This window comes from Caloenas nicobarica, chromosome 1 (genome assembly GCF_036013445.1).
Source record: "Caloenas nicobarica isolate bCalNic1 chromosome 1, bCalNic1.hap1, whole genome shotgun sequence".
In the NCBI taxonomy this organism is placed as follows: domain Eukaryota; kingdom Metazoa; phylum Chordata; class Aves; order Columbiformes; family Columbidae; genus Caloenas; species Caloenas nicobarica.
In genome coordinates, this window is record NC_088245.1 from 113,104,765 (window position 1) to 113,119,322 (window position 14,558).

Below are 14,558 nucleotides of genomic sequence, written 5' to 3' on the forward strand. Positions count from 1 at the left end.
ATGCTTCCAAAGAGACTATAGTTAAATTGTAGTTAGCAAAACCCAAAGATATGGATTCCTTAATTTTTTATAATGGGAATACATCAGTTTGGGAGTAATTTCTTTTTGTCTGTGGTGTTTTTTTCTTTAAATCTGTGGGATTCTGACCTGGGGGTTCCTTCTATGACTATCCTTACATTCACTTCCATTGGAAGAATCTCCAGCACCATTACTTTTCATTTTTGCAGGGATGGAGCACTCCCAGAACTGAAGGTCCAGGAGCTCTAGCTTCTGGATCACCTGATGCACTTCTTGTGTCTTGTGCAACCAGAAAAGACCTTGCAGACAGGATGGTATTGGTGATGGGCTGTCGCTGCCTTGAACAAGCATTTTCCCTCACAGTTCTAAAGCTGTTCAGGTTGTCTTCTATTCGTTTTGGCAACAGGATGGGTTAGTCAATGTGCTATGCAGCACCTGCATTTCCCAGGCTCCTCCATAAACAGCATCAGGAGTTTTAAGCCTATCACTGCAGCTACTTATTTTTTAAGTTTTCTGACTACATCAGCCCTATCCATCTTTCTTGCATATGTTGTCTTGCAGGTGAACTGATTACTGAAAACCTGATGTAGAGCTTACTCTTTGATACAGAGGAATTCAAGATTGATGAATGTTTCTCATCAGCTTTTATGAGCACAGAAATCCCTACTGTATTACTACTCTGTTCAAAAACAAGTCAGCTTGCAGTTGAGAGGACGCATAACACAAATATTAATGCACTCCTCTGCATTATGTTTCAATATCAACATCACTTTCATCCACAAATATTAAAGAATTCTTCAGCTGAAGAAAATGCCGACAAGAAGAAAAGCTTCTAGAGCTCTCATGCTACAAATATTGGAGGCATCTGATACTGTCCAAACTTTTTGCGTTAAGGAAGAAGGGGAAAAGAGGGGAGAGTGACCTATCTGGAACATGCAAGAACCCTGTCTTCAAAATACGAGATGATAACTTTAACATTGTTTTCTAAGTAATGATTGTTGTATCTCAGTTAAACCTCAAGACAATATTATTAAGTCTCTTTAAGACACACCCCCTCAGGAAACAGGTTCATATTACCAACAAAACCTATTCTATTTGGACTCTAGTTAGTCTTCAACAAGGTGCAAACCACTTCATGTGCAACATGATGCCTCTGTTCTGTGACTTTCTGATACATAAGCCTTGAAGTAGATGAATTGTACCTGACCTTGGTTTGCATTTCAAGCTCATTGATGAACTTCAGACTCAAGAGTGACCAAGGGCTGTCATACCCAGCAACAGGTCTCAGATCATGCGATCATTTCTTTGATACCAGTCTTTCTGTTTCCCCACTGATACTACAACAACAAACAAGCATACACAGGGTTTGTCAAACTACTAAATGTTAAGTAATGTTAAGTAAAAATCATATTAATTAATTAATTAAATTAAACATATTACAATAGTGATGAAAGATTTTATTTGCCAATCTTGAAATAGGCTATTTGTTTATTCATGAGTATGTGAAACACCAAGTCCCAACTGATGTGCAAATGAGGCATGTCGTATATTGGAATATGCAGGCATGGTTTTAAGATTTGATGCATGAGATAAGCACTTAGGAAAGGTAGAAAAAAACATACCAGAATTTTAGCAGTTCAGAATCAAGTGTAACACAACAGTAGATCAATATAACAAGCAACAGGATGGTTGTGGGTCATAGCAGAAGGATGATACTGGTTTACAGAATTTCCTTGAATTTCTGAAATTGTTGGAAGATTTTGTTATAGCTTCATTAAAAAAAAAAGAGTTATTTTGACTTGCTTTCAAAGTAGCATCTGTTGAAGCTATCGCAGCAGCATTTGGCACAGTATTCTCAAAATGAAAATGTTGAAATAATAATGTAAATATTTATGCAAAAACATGAGTCACAGCTGTACTACCTTACAATAGAAACAAAGATAACATCAGCATATGAGCAGTTCATTTACACGCTGCAGATCAGTGCTACCAAACTAGTTTGCAGTAAATGCATAGTAATAACCACGTACGAGGAAAGACAGTGAGCTCTTTCATAATAAAATTAAAAAACCAAGAGATGTAGCAATTCTTGTTTACAGAAATCCCCCTAAGACTTGTAATGTTACAAATTTTCACCCAAAGTCACAACGTTCCAGTGCCAAGGTTACACACAGACCTAATAGTACATATGCACAAAGTAGCCATTAAAGTATAATTAGGTAGAATCATAGAATGTCCTGAGTTGGAAGGGACCCACAAGGATCATCAAGTCCAACTCCTGTCCCTGCACAGGACAACCCCACAGGTCACACCATGTGTCTGAGGGCTTGTCCAGTCTCTTCTTGAACACTGCCAGGCTTGGGGCCGGGACACCTCCCTGGGGAGCCTGTTCCAGTGTCCACCACCCTCTGGGGGAAGAACCTTTTCCTCATGTCCAAACTAAACCTCCCCGGCACATCTTCCTGACATTCCCTCAGGTTCTGTCACTGGTCACCAGAGAGGAGCTCAGCGCCTGCCCCTCCTCCTCCCCTTGTGAGGCAGCTGTAGCCCCCTGAGGTCTCCCCTCAGTCTCCTCCAGGCTGAACAAACCCAGTGACTTTAGCTGCTCCTCATACAGCTTCCTCTCCAAACCCATGACCACATTCATAGCCCTCTTCTGGATGCTGTCTAGTAGTTTAATATCTTTTTTTATCTTGTGGCACACAGACCTGTACCCAGTGCTGCAGGTGAGGCCGCACCAGTGCAGAGCAGAGCGGGACAATCCCCTCTCTGCCCGGCTGGCCATGCTGTGCTGGATGCACCCAGGACACGGGTGGCCCTCTGGGCTGCCAGGGACACTGCTGGCTCATGTCCAACTTGCCATTGACCAGAACCCCCAGATCCCTCTCTGCAGAGCTGCTTTCCAGCATCTTGTCCCCCAGTCTATATGTAATTTCTTTCTCCCTATGGATATTTAATATAGGACACTGCCTAGGTTTTGAAATGAACTGATGTTCCATAGTGAAGAAAACAGATGTAACTGGGATCCATGTCTCTTTATTTTCTTTTATTTTATTTTGAAGTTAGAGGTTTTGCAGTGCATAAGGCATGGGTTCTCATTATTGTGGTGCCTGAAATTATACTGAGCTACATACCTTTGCAAAGGCATCTCCAAGATACCTCTTTCTCTCTACCTCTTTTCTCTGGCCCTGAAAAAACTCAAACCTTTTATCCACTCGGAAGGCTGCTAAGAGCTCTTCTTTTATTATATGGAGTTTGCTTGTCTACTCCACCACTCTGAGTCAGGACCTCATGTCACTAAAAGTGTTGCCATTCCAGAACAGGAACAAGAAGCTGAGGTTTCTCCATCTGTCCCCTCACCCTGCTACTGTAGTAAGATACTGTCTGACAGTCTTAGAGCAAATAGAGACATTGTCATACTTTAAAGATACATTTTTCAGAGCGTGTACTCCTTATCCACCTTTACAGAGTTAATCCTTCCTCTTGACAGATGGCCTTGTAGCTACAGTACAAAAGAAACACTATACAGAGGGATGAGCTGAAGAAGAGTTATGCTGAAGTTCACACATTGGGTGTTTGTTGGGATTCAGGATAGTATCTTACAGGGTTTTTTGTGGATCTGACTTCCATCATAACAAGAATAGAGTACCGCTTCTGGAAAAGAGCATTCAGAAGAAAAAAGTATGTTTGCATGTGTATAAATTTAAATAGTCCTTCTCCATCCCCACTTCAGTGCTGAAGTGTGGCCCATGCTGTAACCCTTTGCCAGCACAGCTGTGCTACCCCTGGGGACAAGGACACTTTGCTTGATTGATACCTTAGCACCCATCCACATCAGACATAGCGGCAATGCTGTACTTTCATGGCTTCACTGGCATTTTAGATGGGAACTGATCTAAAATCTCTGTCTTACCACAGCAAAATGGCCTTACTACTATCTTATTTCTGTGCTTTAAGAAACAATTTTGCAGACCTAGCCTTGGCATCTTGGGCTTGAACTAAACCAGACTGTTATCAGAGCAATTTTAATAGCATGTTTTTCAGGCCAAGTTGCATAACACTTCTAATTTAAACAATATAGAATAAAGTTAATCTATTCAAAAGTAATCTTTCTTCAATGAAGAAAACTTCTAAAGCATTTGAGAAAGGAATTATGGGTAAGAGTTTAAAAAAAAGCCCTCAGGGATGGTATCTCTTTATTTGGGTATGTGTACAGTTAAGACTGATTGATTTCTCCAGTCTCCTTTTTTCTTTAGAATGATCTTTGCTACCATCCCATATGGTGCAAACTTTCCAAAAAAATAGATTTGTCACCACTGTCATTTTCCTACCACAGCAGATATTAAGGAAATGTAGCCTTAACTATAAAAATTAAACTCCTGTTTGATCAGCCAAGTAACCAGACATTGCTGGCCCAATGCATGGGAGTTTTATTATTTAATCAAGGCATATTTGTACTCAAAATCCAGTTGCACAGATATTTATTACGTTATTTATTATGTTCGTTTTCAACAAACATACATTTGTTTTGATTCTTTGATATTTTCGTCATTTACTAGTGCCACCTAGGTTAGCATTAAGTTAATGCCACAAGCGACTTGAGAGAAAATTGTAAATTATTATGTAGTTTATAAAAAACTGCAACATAAAAACCTTCTGTATGGTTATGGCAAGTTCTGCTTTAAATCTGAAGCTTTTGATTGATTCAAAATTTAAAGCATAAATTGATTTTCTTAACAGAGGACCAGAGAATTGTGTTAGCTTTCTTAACCACATTCTGTCTTTGGTGAAAAGTACTGACTGTTTATAATTTTAAAAAGAAAAAAAAGAAAACAAAAAAAAGACACTAGTTGACTGCATTAATTTCTCAGGAAAGCTAATTTCATTTATAGTTCTCACTTGGCAGTATAACAAGCAGAAGCCCTTTGTTTATTCAGAAAACAAGCCATGCACAGGCGGCAGACTAAGTCTTACTCTCTTACCCTTGTGCACCACATACACAAGTGGATTCTTGTTGCCACTTAAACCTGGACCCTGGTCTTGGGCATTAGGATGTCTGTTGAGATTACAATTTGTCCCTGTCTTGTCTGATAGATACCAAAGGAGTTTCTAACGCCGTTGTCGGTGGATGGGCAAACAACCACCAAGGACACTGATCTGTCACTAACCTGTGGCTGAATCAGCCAGGTAACAACATGGCATTCTGGATCCCATTCAGTCATCTTCTTTCCTTTATTTTTCTTCATTCACTGGCTGTTTTGTTGTGGGCACACTCTGTATGTTTAAATGAGTCAAAATAAGACTAACCATTTCTTAATAGTTGTGCTAGACCAGCGCAGTGTGGGAAATGTCACTCAGTTATTCATTGTTCTGCTGTATTTCCTTTTTTTTAAACACTGTGTTGGGTATCCTAGTAGAGATGAAAAAGCACAGGGTCTCTTAACCCTGGTTAGTTATGAGTGGAATAATCCTGTTTATGATGGCTACAGTTGTATGTAAATGTAAGTCTAACCCCTAAGCCATCAGGGGCCAGTAAGGCTCTTGGGCTTCATCCCATCACCCCTGTGTGACTGAAGTCCCTTGGGAGCACAGAGCTGGCCCTGGGAGGGAAAATTGTGTTTTCCCACTGTGCAGTAGCACGGCAAGTCACACCCACCAGCTCCACAAATGCCCTCCATCCGCGAGGCAGCAAAAAGATTCTCACCTGAATTATTTGTTACATCTGATGGTGAGGTGTTCTCCTTGCTTCCCCTAAAAACCAAGCACACAAGCTGAAGCCACACAGTTTCAGTGCCCCAGCAGAGGTGACAACTAGGACACGAGAGGCTGCCTTCTCCGCCCCTTTGCATTTGGGGACCGTGGTGTTTACACCAGCAACTTGCCAGACCGGTGCCCTAAACTCATGCCCAACATGCAGCGCAAGGTGGTACTTTTGAGGGGACTTCACAGATTTGGAGGCTTAGTTTTGGGTCTCCAAAGCCACACTGTCCAGACTGGAGGTGCAAAACATGGTGCTCGCAATAGGACTAAGTAATTCACCCTGAGTCACACCAGGAGTCTGGGACGCTTTCACTCAGGGCCGTCACTCTCAAGTGACAGGATCTAGATAGATAGGCATAGTTTGATCAAAGACTGAGCCCTTAACTAGGATGGCAGCCAAGGGCAGCTCCCACCCAGCCATTCATATCATGTCATCTTTGCCTCGGTGACATTTAGAAGGCTGCTAGAGTTTAAAAATCCAGAGCACCGTAATTGCACGTGTTTATCAAATTCATCACGTAAATTGTGTAAAGGGACTGAAAAGACTGCAAAAGTTTTAATTAAAATTTATTTCACTGTGTAAAAGGAGTCCACTAAGTTTTATAATTAAATTCTAGCAAAAGGATTTCACTGGAAAATGTCAGTGCATCAGTTGCATTAATTGTCTAACACTGTTCAACACGGCTTCTTTGCTGCTTTACTGATGGAGTAGGAAGGAGAAGAATAAAAATACCATGCTGAAACCTCTCCACAGAATAGCGGATATTAGTCACTTCAAACTCTTTCCTGCTTAATAGAATGCATTACCTTAACTTTCAGAGGGAGGAAAGTAATACCCTTAGTAGTGAAAACCAGCTGGATATCATTAACAGCTTGAAAGTGGAGGTGGTGCTTTCATCACTTCCACTTTTCCTTCCCTCCCTCCTCCTTTTGGTGTCCTTTTCAGAGCCATAGCTTTATTTTCCCCTGTTCTGACTTAACTGACCCCAAATTACAGCTTTCTGGCAAAACGAAGCTGGACTTTCTGAGTTTTCCTTCTCTGTTTTGTCAAGCACGTGGTTGCTCCTTACTATTTTTCTGTGTTTGGTTTTGCACACAAAGGAAGTCTGTTGTTTTCTGAAAAATAAGGGGCAAAAAGGGCTCTGCCTTTTGCAATAGCTGCAATTTGTTGCTCTCCCCAGGAAAGAGACACTGTCAGGCGAAGAGAGATTTCTTTGGGTAGTCCAACGTACAAATTTTGCAGGATTAGCTCCAGTAGGAGCCAAAGTACCGTTAGCGAGGATATGTCTGGAAAAGGTCACAAAACTCAAACAGGATTGTCAGCCTGCTTCCTTGTGTTCACTCTTATAGTGAGGATCCGGAGTTATCTGCACGTTTCATCCAGTATTACACTGAAGATGAACTTTGCTGTCCTGCCGTACTCTTTCACACAATGCACGTGCTTTTCTCCTGACTACTGCTCATCTATTTGGCAATATGGGACCCCACTGCTCTTTACCCATGAGTTAGGAAGAGCCCTGGTCTCACTCCCAGATGGTCAATAAATGAGTTACATCCAGCAGCATTTAATTATTTACAGCTATATCCAAAACGGGTTTCAATGATACATCCGTGCTGCTGGGGTGGAAATAAAGCTCTTCATTAGGAAATTACTCATCCCAGTGGGGTGGGGGTGGATGTTTTTCATTGCCACCAGCCTCTCTGTTGCCGTGAATCTGTAGTTGGTGAAGAAAGTCATGACATCTCTTCACTGCTTCAGGGACGGTGTAGTAACAAAACGGAGGTAGATATAAACCGTAAGGGGCACGGGCAATATACAGGATTTATTCCCTTCCTCTAGGTCAGGGGTGTCAAACTCATTTTCACTGAGGGCCACATCAGCCTCATGGTTGCCTTCAAAGGGCTGAATGTAATTTTAGGACTGCATAAATGCAACTACTCTTACTACAACTTGTTTTCCGGCCGTTGGTTCTTTGCTTTTCCACTTTCTCCCTCCCTAGGGATCACTTTTCCACCTAATGGGATTGCCATTGGTAGCTTTAATTATTTTAATACAAATTTCACTGTACTGGGTTAAAATTATTACTTGCAGGTATAGTTATATATATATGTATTTTAAAGCTTCTAGTTTTCACCTTTTCAATCTTTTCTCTCTCTCTCAAGCTCAAGAAGATAGAAATAATTCTATTTTTCAAATTATGTAGTGTTTGAGTTGTTGGACATGGCAGCATATTTCCATTCTCTTCTTTGGAAGACCTCTTAGAAGGTCTGTTGAGTCTACCATAGCTTATCTTCTCTTTATTTATATGTACCTTTTTTTGTTTGTTTGTTTTTTCTATATGCAGAGTAGGAGGAGTACATCTGGAACATTGTGCTTGAAGTTTATTCTTTTTTCATTACCTCTCTTTCTGAAAAGAGAAACTTAGACTATAGTGTTTCTTATAGTTTCAATATGTCAAATAGCTGGTTTTTGTTTTCCTGGCTCCCTATTTTTAATTAAACGATGTTTTCTGCTTTTTATGATTTAATCTGTAAATTGTCTTATTTGTAGTCTGACTTTTTTTTTTTTTTCTGATGAGAGGGAAGTGAATAAAGGGGCTTATTATTAGAATGCAAGAAGGTCACAGACCACTCTAAAATCAAAATGTGAGTAGGTGGATGAATATGTAAAATCCTTGCAATTATTATGTTTTCCAGACTGCATGGTGGGACTTGTACTATTTATATTGTATCACGGATCTATTACATATTAACTGTGACGACCCATCAGCTCCAGGTTGAGTTTTCAGCTGGAGTGTTTGTTTCCTTGCATGATCATTTTAGTTTCAAAATAAACTTCATTCTGTTTCTGTTGTTCCTGATGCGGCTAATGAGCAATGTTTATGCAAAATATCCCAAAGGCAGTAAAACACCCAGAACTTAATTGCTGGCAAGAAACAATTTTTGATGAGAACAGTGTTATTGCAAGACATGATTAGTCATTTAAAATCAGCCAAGTGATGTTTACATAGCTCCTCCAGGATAAATATTATGTATTGGGCTGTTGATTTGGTCTCTAAATGACTATGGGGTCTGATCAGGTCTTGTTTGCATATTAATAACATTTCCAAACACTTAAACTTTATCAGAGTGAGCAGGAGTTACTGAGGAAGGTTTAGGGATGTGGGCACATGCCTACATGTGACTGGATCATGACTATGTCTAAAGAGATGGTTTACTCCAGCGGTCATCAAGACTGTGAATTGGGATCAAGAGAAGACAGGATGCTTTCTCCTTATTTTCTGTTGTAGAAGTAGTTAGCCAGTACCCAAGGACATCTTTCTAATCCTTCCTGTGATTAAATAATAGACAATTAGTGCAAACAGTAGGAATAAAGGTGACTTGACTGTCCACCGCGTTTGTTAGTAGGTCAAGGGAAGCTGTTGCTGGAAAGTCCTGTGCAGTGGCCGCTGGCACAAGACGTGCTCTGTGCTTGCCCAGCGCAGGGGTCACACCTGGGCTACTGGAGACCTGGGCAGCTGCTGACCAGGGCTGAGTCTGGTGGCATTTCCCACTGCCCAGCAACGTTTTCCCAGTCATCCTAGAGCCTTCCTCAGGATGAGGAGAGCAAGCTGTGCAGGTGCCACTAGTGTGTGTGCCCTGTTTCACCTCCTCAAAGGAGGTTGTAGCATAGAGGGTGTTGGTCTGTTCTCCCAAGTAGCAAGTGATAGGATGAGAGGAAATGGCCTCAAGTTGTGCCAGGGGAGGTTTAGATTGGATATTAGGAACATTCATTTAATGGAAAGGGTTGTCAGGCGTTGGAACAGGCTGCCCAGGGAAGTGGTGGAGTCACCATCCCTGGAGGTGTTTGAAAGATGCACAGATGAAGTTCCTAGGGACATGGTTTAGTGGTGGACTTGGCAGTGCTACATTAATAGTTGGACTTGAGGATCTCAAAGGTCTTTTCCAATCCAAATGATTCTATGATTTGCTTTACGAGCATTGGTGGAGCAGTACTTGGGGTTGCTGGTGAGAGGATAATGACTATGAAACGAAGAAGAAGCAGAAATCACTTGGCCCAGTCACCCTTTCTGCCTGACATCAACCTCCCACAGCAGCGGTGCATGATTTACCCTGTTTGTCCCTAAGTACAAGCCTCAAACTGTTGCTACAAATTCTGCTCAGATCAGGCAATACTTTTGCTCTTACATTAACTCACACAGGGGAAATTTTCAACCCAGCATTTATTTCAATGCTTGCTGATGTACTTAGTAAATGCGATGAGGAAAGATTTGAATGCGCAGATAATGTGCAGTGCCTCACTGTACTCTGACTTTTAAAAAAAGAAAGCTATGTCCTTTTAATTGTGAAAGAGACATCAATGCTTTTCAAACAATTTGTAAGCTGCTTTCACCCAGCACTGAAACATGGTTGTGTCTTTTCTGTGGAATGAAGATGGAGCTAAGAGCAAATGCATCAATTTGCTGGTTTCTGCTACTGCGTCTCAATTGCAAATTGTGTGGAGCACATAGCTCGGAGTTCTGGGATATCAATAATTCCAGTACCTCTTGTTCAAAATTGGTAGAGATCTTTGATATGGTTTCATATAAACCCAAAAATGATGTCCAAAACATAGCCTGTGCTCTGAGTATTTTCTTGCCTTCCTGAACAGAATTTTGTGTATATATTTAAAAGGTGAAGTATAAAAATTAGAGCACATATCTCAACAAGTCTTTATGAGTTGGGAATACATGGCACTTCGAGTTTGCAACTAAACAAAACTATTGATGCATGTTGCCATCCGATAGCCTAAGAGCCTCATGAAAAAACAGTGAAGGACAGTTTATCACTATTTTATTTATAATTGAAACTTGATATAAGCTGAATAAATAACCTTAAATTGAAAGATGTCTAACTGGTCTGTGTGGACAGCACTCTGGTCATTACTTTTGCTGTATTTCCTCTTGTGCTTTTCCCATCTTTTAGTTGTAATTTGAAGGACAAGGAGAGATTTTTACTTTCCACTGACGGTGCAGATCTTCTTTGTCTTTTCAGGACAGTCAAGTGTAAAAAATAATACCCTGGACAAAATGCTGGTCATAATAGCTTTGATCCAGAGAAATGTCTCCATTCGGAAAAGGTGTTCGACTGTATTTTAATGTTAACAGCTTCAATGAGAAAGAAGTAGGTATCTGTTTCTAGAGAAAGAAATCAACTTTCAACAGTTTGCGTGCTTAATGCTTGTCTCCAGTAAGGGCAGGAGGTCTGGGCTCCTTGATGAATTAAAATGACAAATATGCAGGTCAAGCACATTAAGAATTGTCCTTTTATCAGACTTAGCAAAATATATATATATAAATTAAGTAGGGAAAATCTTGTTATGTATCTCGCTTCACAGAAATATAGAGGGCCTGATGCAAAGTGAAATGAGTAACTGTAAGGACAGGACAGCAAAATTGGAGTAAGAATTTTTCAGGAAAATAAAGTTTGAAAAAGTAATAAATGTTTCATTGCCTTAAATTCTAAAAAGAGTTAAATCAATAATGGGAAAGTTACCAAAAAAATTCTGTAACTCAGTATTGATTTTTATGTTATATTTATCCTTTGAAAGGCACCAGCAGGTCATTGCTGAATTATATAGAAGAACCTTGAGAAGTTATGGATTTTACCACCCTGAAAAGCCGTGTATTTGTTACTTAAGGTCACACTGACTGTTTATTTTTGGAAAACCACTAGTTCCACATAGTATGCAAGGAAGAAGAGTTCCAGCTGCCAGACAACAAACGTGAAGTTTCTGTTACTATCTGTAACAGGTCACACATGGACCTGTTTTAAGATAAAGGTGTTTTGGTTTTTTTCCCTACCCTAACACGATGATTTATTAAGTTCTATTATTTGGGCTTTTTAATGAATCATTAACCAACATCACATCATTAGCTGATTTATGACCCTCATTATTACAGTTTTATGTTAAACCCAGGACATTCACATGTGGGACTCCTGTATAAATAAATTCTGGACTAAGCAGAGACACCGTAAAAGAAAATGTGCAGATCAAATACCAGCCTGATGGCCGAAGATTTTCCCCTCCCCTGAGAGAACTTTACAATCTCTGCATTCATGTGTGTGCTTTCAGGGCTTGGACCATTCGCTCATACGTGTGTTGACTTCCCACACAAACCCACCAGTGAAGGACAATGTCCAGCCCCGTTGTCCCAGTGGTTGTGTGGTTAACCCTTGTGAAAGTGATGGTTCTGCACTAGGTATCAAATCCTGCTGGTTTCCTTCTCCAAACATGGATGTTCTTGGATGCAGGTGTCGTGTTCTCCAGCTAAAACATACTAAAAGGTCTTCAAGTGACAGTGTGGAAAGTATTTTCCTTTGCAGCTATGTAATGCCTCGAGTTTAGGTACCCTCGAGTCTCACAGCTCTGACCCTGTTGCCCTGCGCCACATTTGTATTCAGCACAGAAAGTCACCGCTGGAGCACAGTCAGGATCTCTGGTGGCCTGAGTTGTCTTCTGGACTTGCCCCACACTCCCCTGGCAGGGGATGATCTGGTCAGCAGAGGGAGATGGACTGTGAGGCTGTTTATTTACCTGGACACCAAAGTGTCTAAGTGAGGTGGAGCTAATGTGCATATGCTTGGATTTTTTTTTTTTTTTTGGTAGCTTTTTTAATGCATTTACTTAAGCTTCTTTATTGCTTCAAGGCACATAAATATTTAACATCATTAATTTAGGAAATCTGGACAGCATAGGCAGTAGTACAATGAATATCCAACCTTTAGCTAGGAAGTAAGTGTGGGAGGTGGTCAGGCCAGTCTCTGGAATGACAAGAGTAAAAGTAGTAACTTTATGCCTAGTGCTGTTGGCAATTCAGATACATTTTAATTTCTAGTGATGTTAAGAGTTGGGACATACAGTCTTTATTTAATCCACCAGGCTGGCTAACTAAAACCACTTTGCTACTGTGCAATGGCTATTTGATATCTTCTCTATGTTAAATTGCCAGCCAGGCTTCTGTTTAAATACACTTTAAATTGAAATCCATGTGGGGGTTTTTTTCAGAAAAAAAAAAAATCTGTTCCTTTTTCTCTTTCAACAGCTCATGTTCACTTCAGTGCCAGTTTTATAATTTGCCCCTCTCTTTCATGACTACACTTTATCTTTTTATGTTCCTTTTTTCCCCTGTATTTTCTATAGCTTCTTGGAGACGAAGGTATCTTCTTTAAATATTAAATATGCAGTAGGACATAAAGAACGAGGAAATCCCCAAATTAATCTTCTACCTAGTTCTGCTTTACGGCTTCATTTCCTTTCAGTTTTCCTTCAATAGCTTACCAACGTTGTGATAAATTGGTCCAGATAACACTTTTTTTTCCCCTCAATATAGATTAAATGCCTGTGTTAGGGGGAAAAAGTTATTGTTAAGGGAGTTTTAAATCTGAGCCTCGAGATTTCACACTGTGTTTACTATAAATGCTGACTGCATGAATGAGATTAAGAGGAATATTCTGGCAAAGGCTGCACAGCGCTGCAGTAGGCTGAACCCCCAGCACTACTTGGGTGCACCTGAGAAGGTACCAGCAAATCACTCCAGCTGTATCCTGTAGCTAAAGCAAGACTGAATTGGCTAAAATAATTCTGTGTTATTTTGGGGACTTGTGAAGACCAGACCAAAAAAATAAACCTTCCACCAGTGGTTTACTCTTTTTTTCGTTCTTCTTTTTGCCAGGTAAAAGATGATCTGAATGTTAAAAATAGTATGGTATCCATGATTTATTCAGTTGTTTTTATTTCAGGTTTTGTGTCCCACTTAATAGAAATGGAATAAGGTGTAGAGGCTTTATTTGAGGAAAAAATAAATGAATTTGATTTGAACTTTCCATGCAGATAGGGAATTATGAAAAGGACTATAAACTCCAGTAAAAGAAACAGGGTTATAGCGAACCTGAAACTCAAACTGCAGTATCTTTTCTGTTCTTCCAGTGTCTAATTGCTGTATTTTCCATAAAACCTGCTGAGGAATTTTTTCTACTTTATCTTTGGGGAAAAAAATGACACTGCTTCTGCTCTTTTAATCAGAGAATTGTTTGCTACATCTTGTGTGATTGACAGTTTTTGCCAGACAAAGTGGGGAAAATTTAATTTGCACAGTTTGATTTCTTATCAGTTTTGAAGGATGTGATTATTTCTGTTGGTCTTTCCTAGACATGATGGGTCTTCAGGTAGGTATCTTTAAACAGTAATTATTTCTGATGGAAAGAAAGGGAAAATAAATGGACTGCTATGTATTTGCTATTTACTTTGATGATACTCAGCCTTGTTCTAAATGCCTTGCATTATGTTTACTAGATAAAGTAACCTCTGTGTTTTGGCACTGAATTTTGCCATGCTTTCTCTGTTGTGCCTGGACTTTTGTCTACATTACCTTTCTCAACATACACAGTCTGAACTGTCAAAACAAGTAACAAACAGATTGAAAAGAATCCACTGAAATCTGTGGAAAATGCGGACCAAAAAAATGCTTTTTCTTACCCAAAGGAGAACTGAGCACATGAACACCAAAGAGCCTTTTTCCATTAATGCTCTTCACTGGGTTTCTATTATTGCAGAGGTGCTTTAGTGCTGGAAATAAGAAATTGCACTAGTGTTAGAGCTGATTCATTCCATATTTTCCTGCAAAATACAACTGGGTTCAATAAATAAGCACAACTCTATGCTCCAGTCTAATACCTTTTTACTCTGCATTGTGAAGTCTTTAAGTACTATAATTCAGATGTTTCAAGAATGCACATTG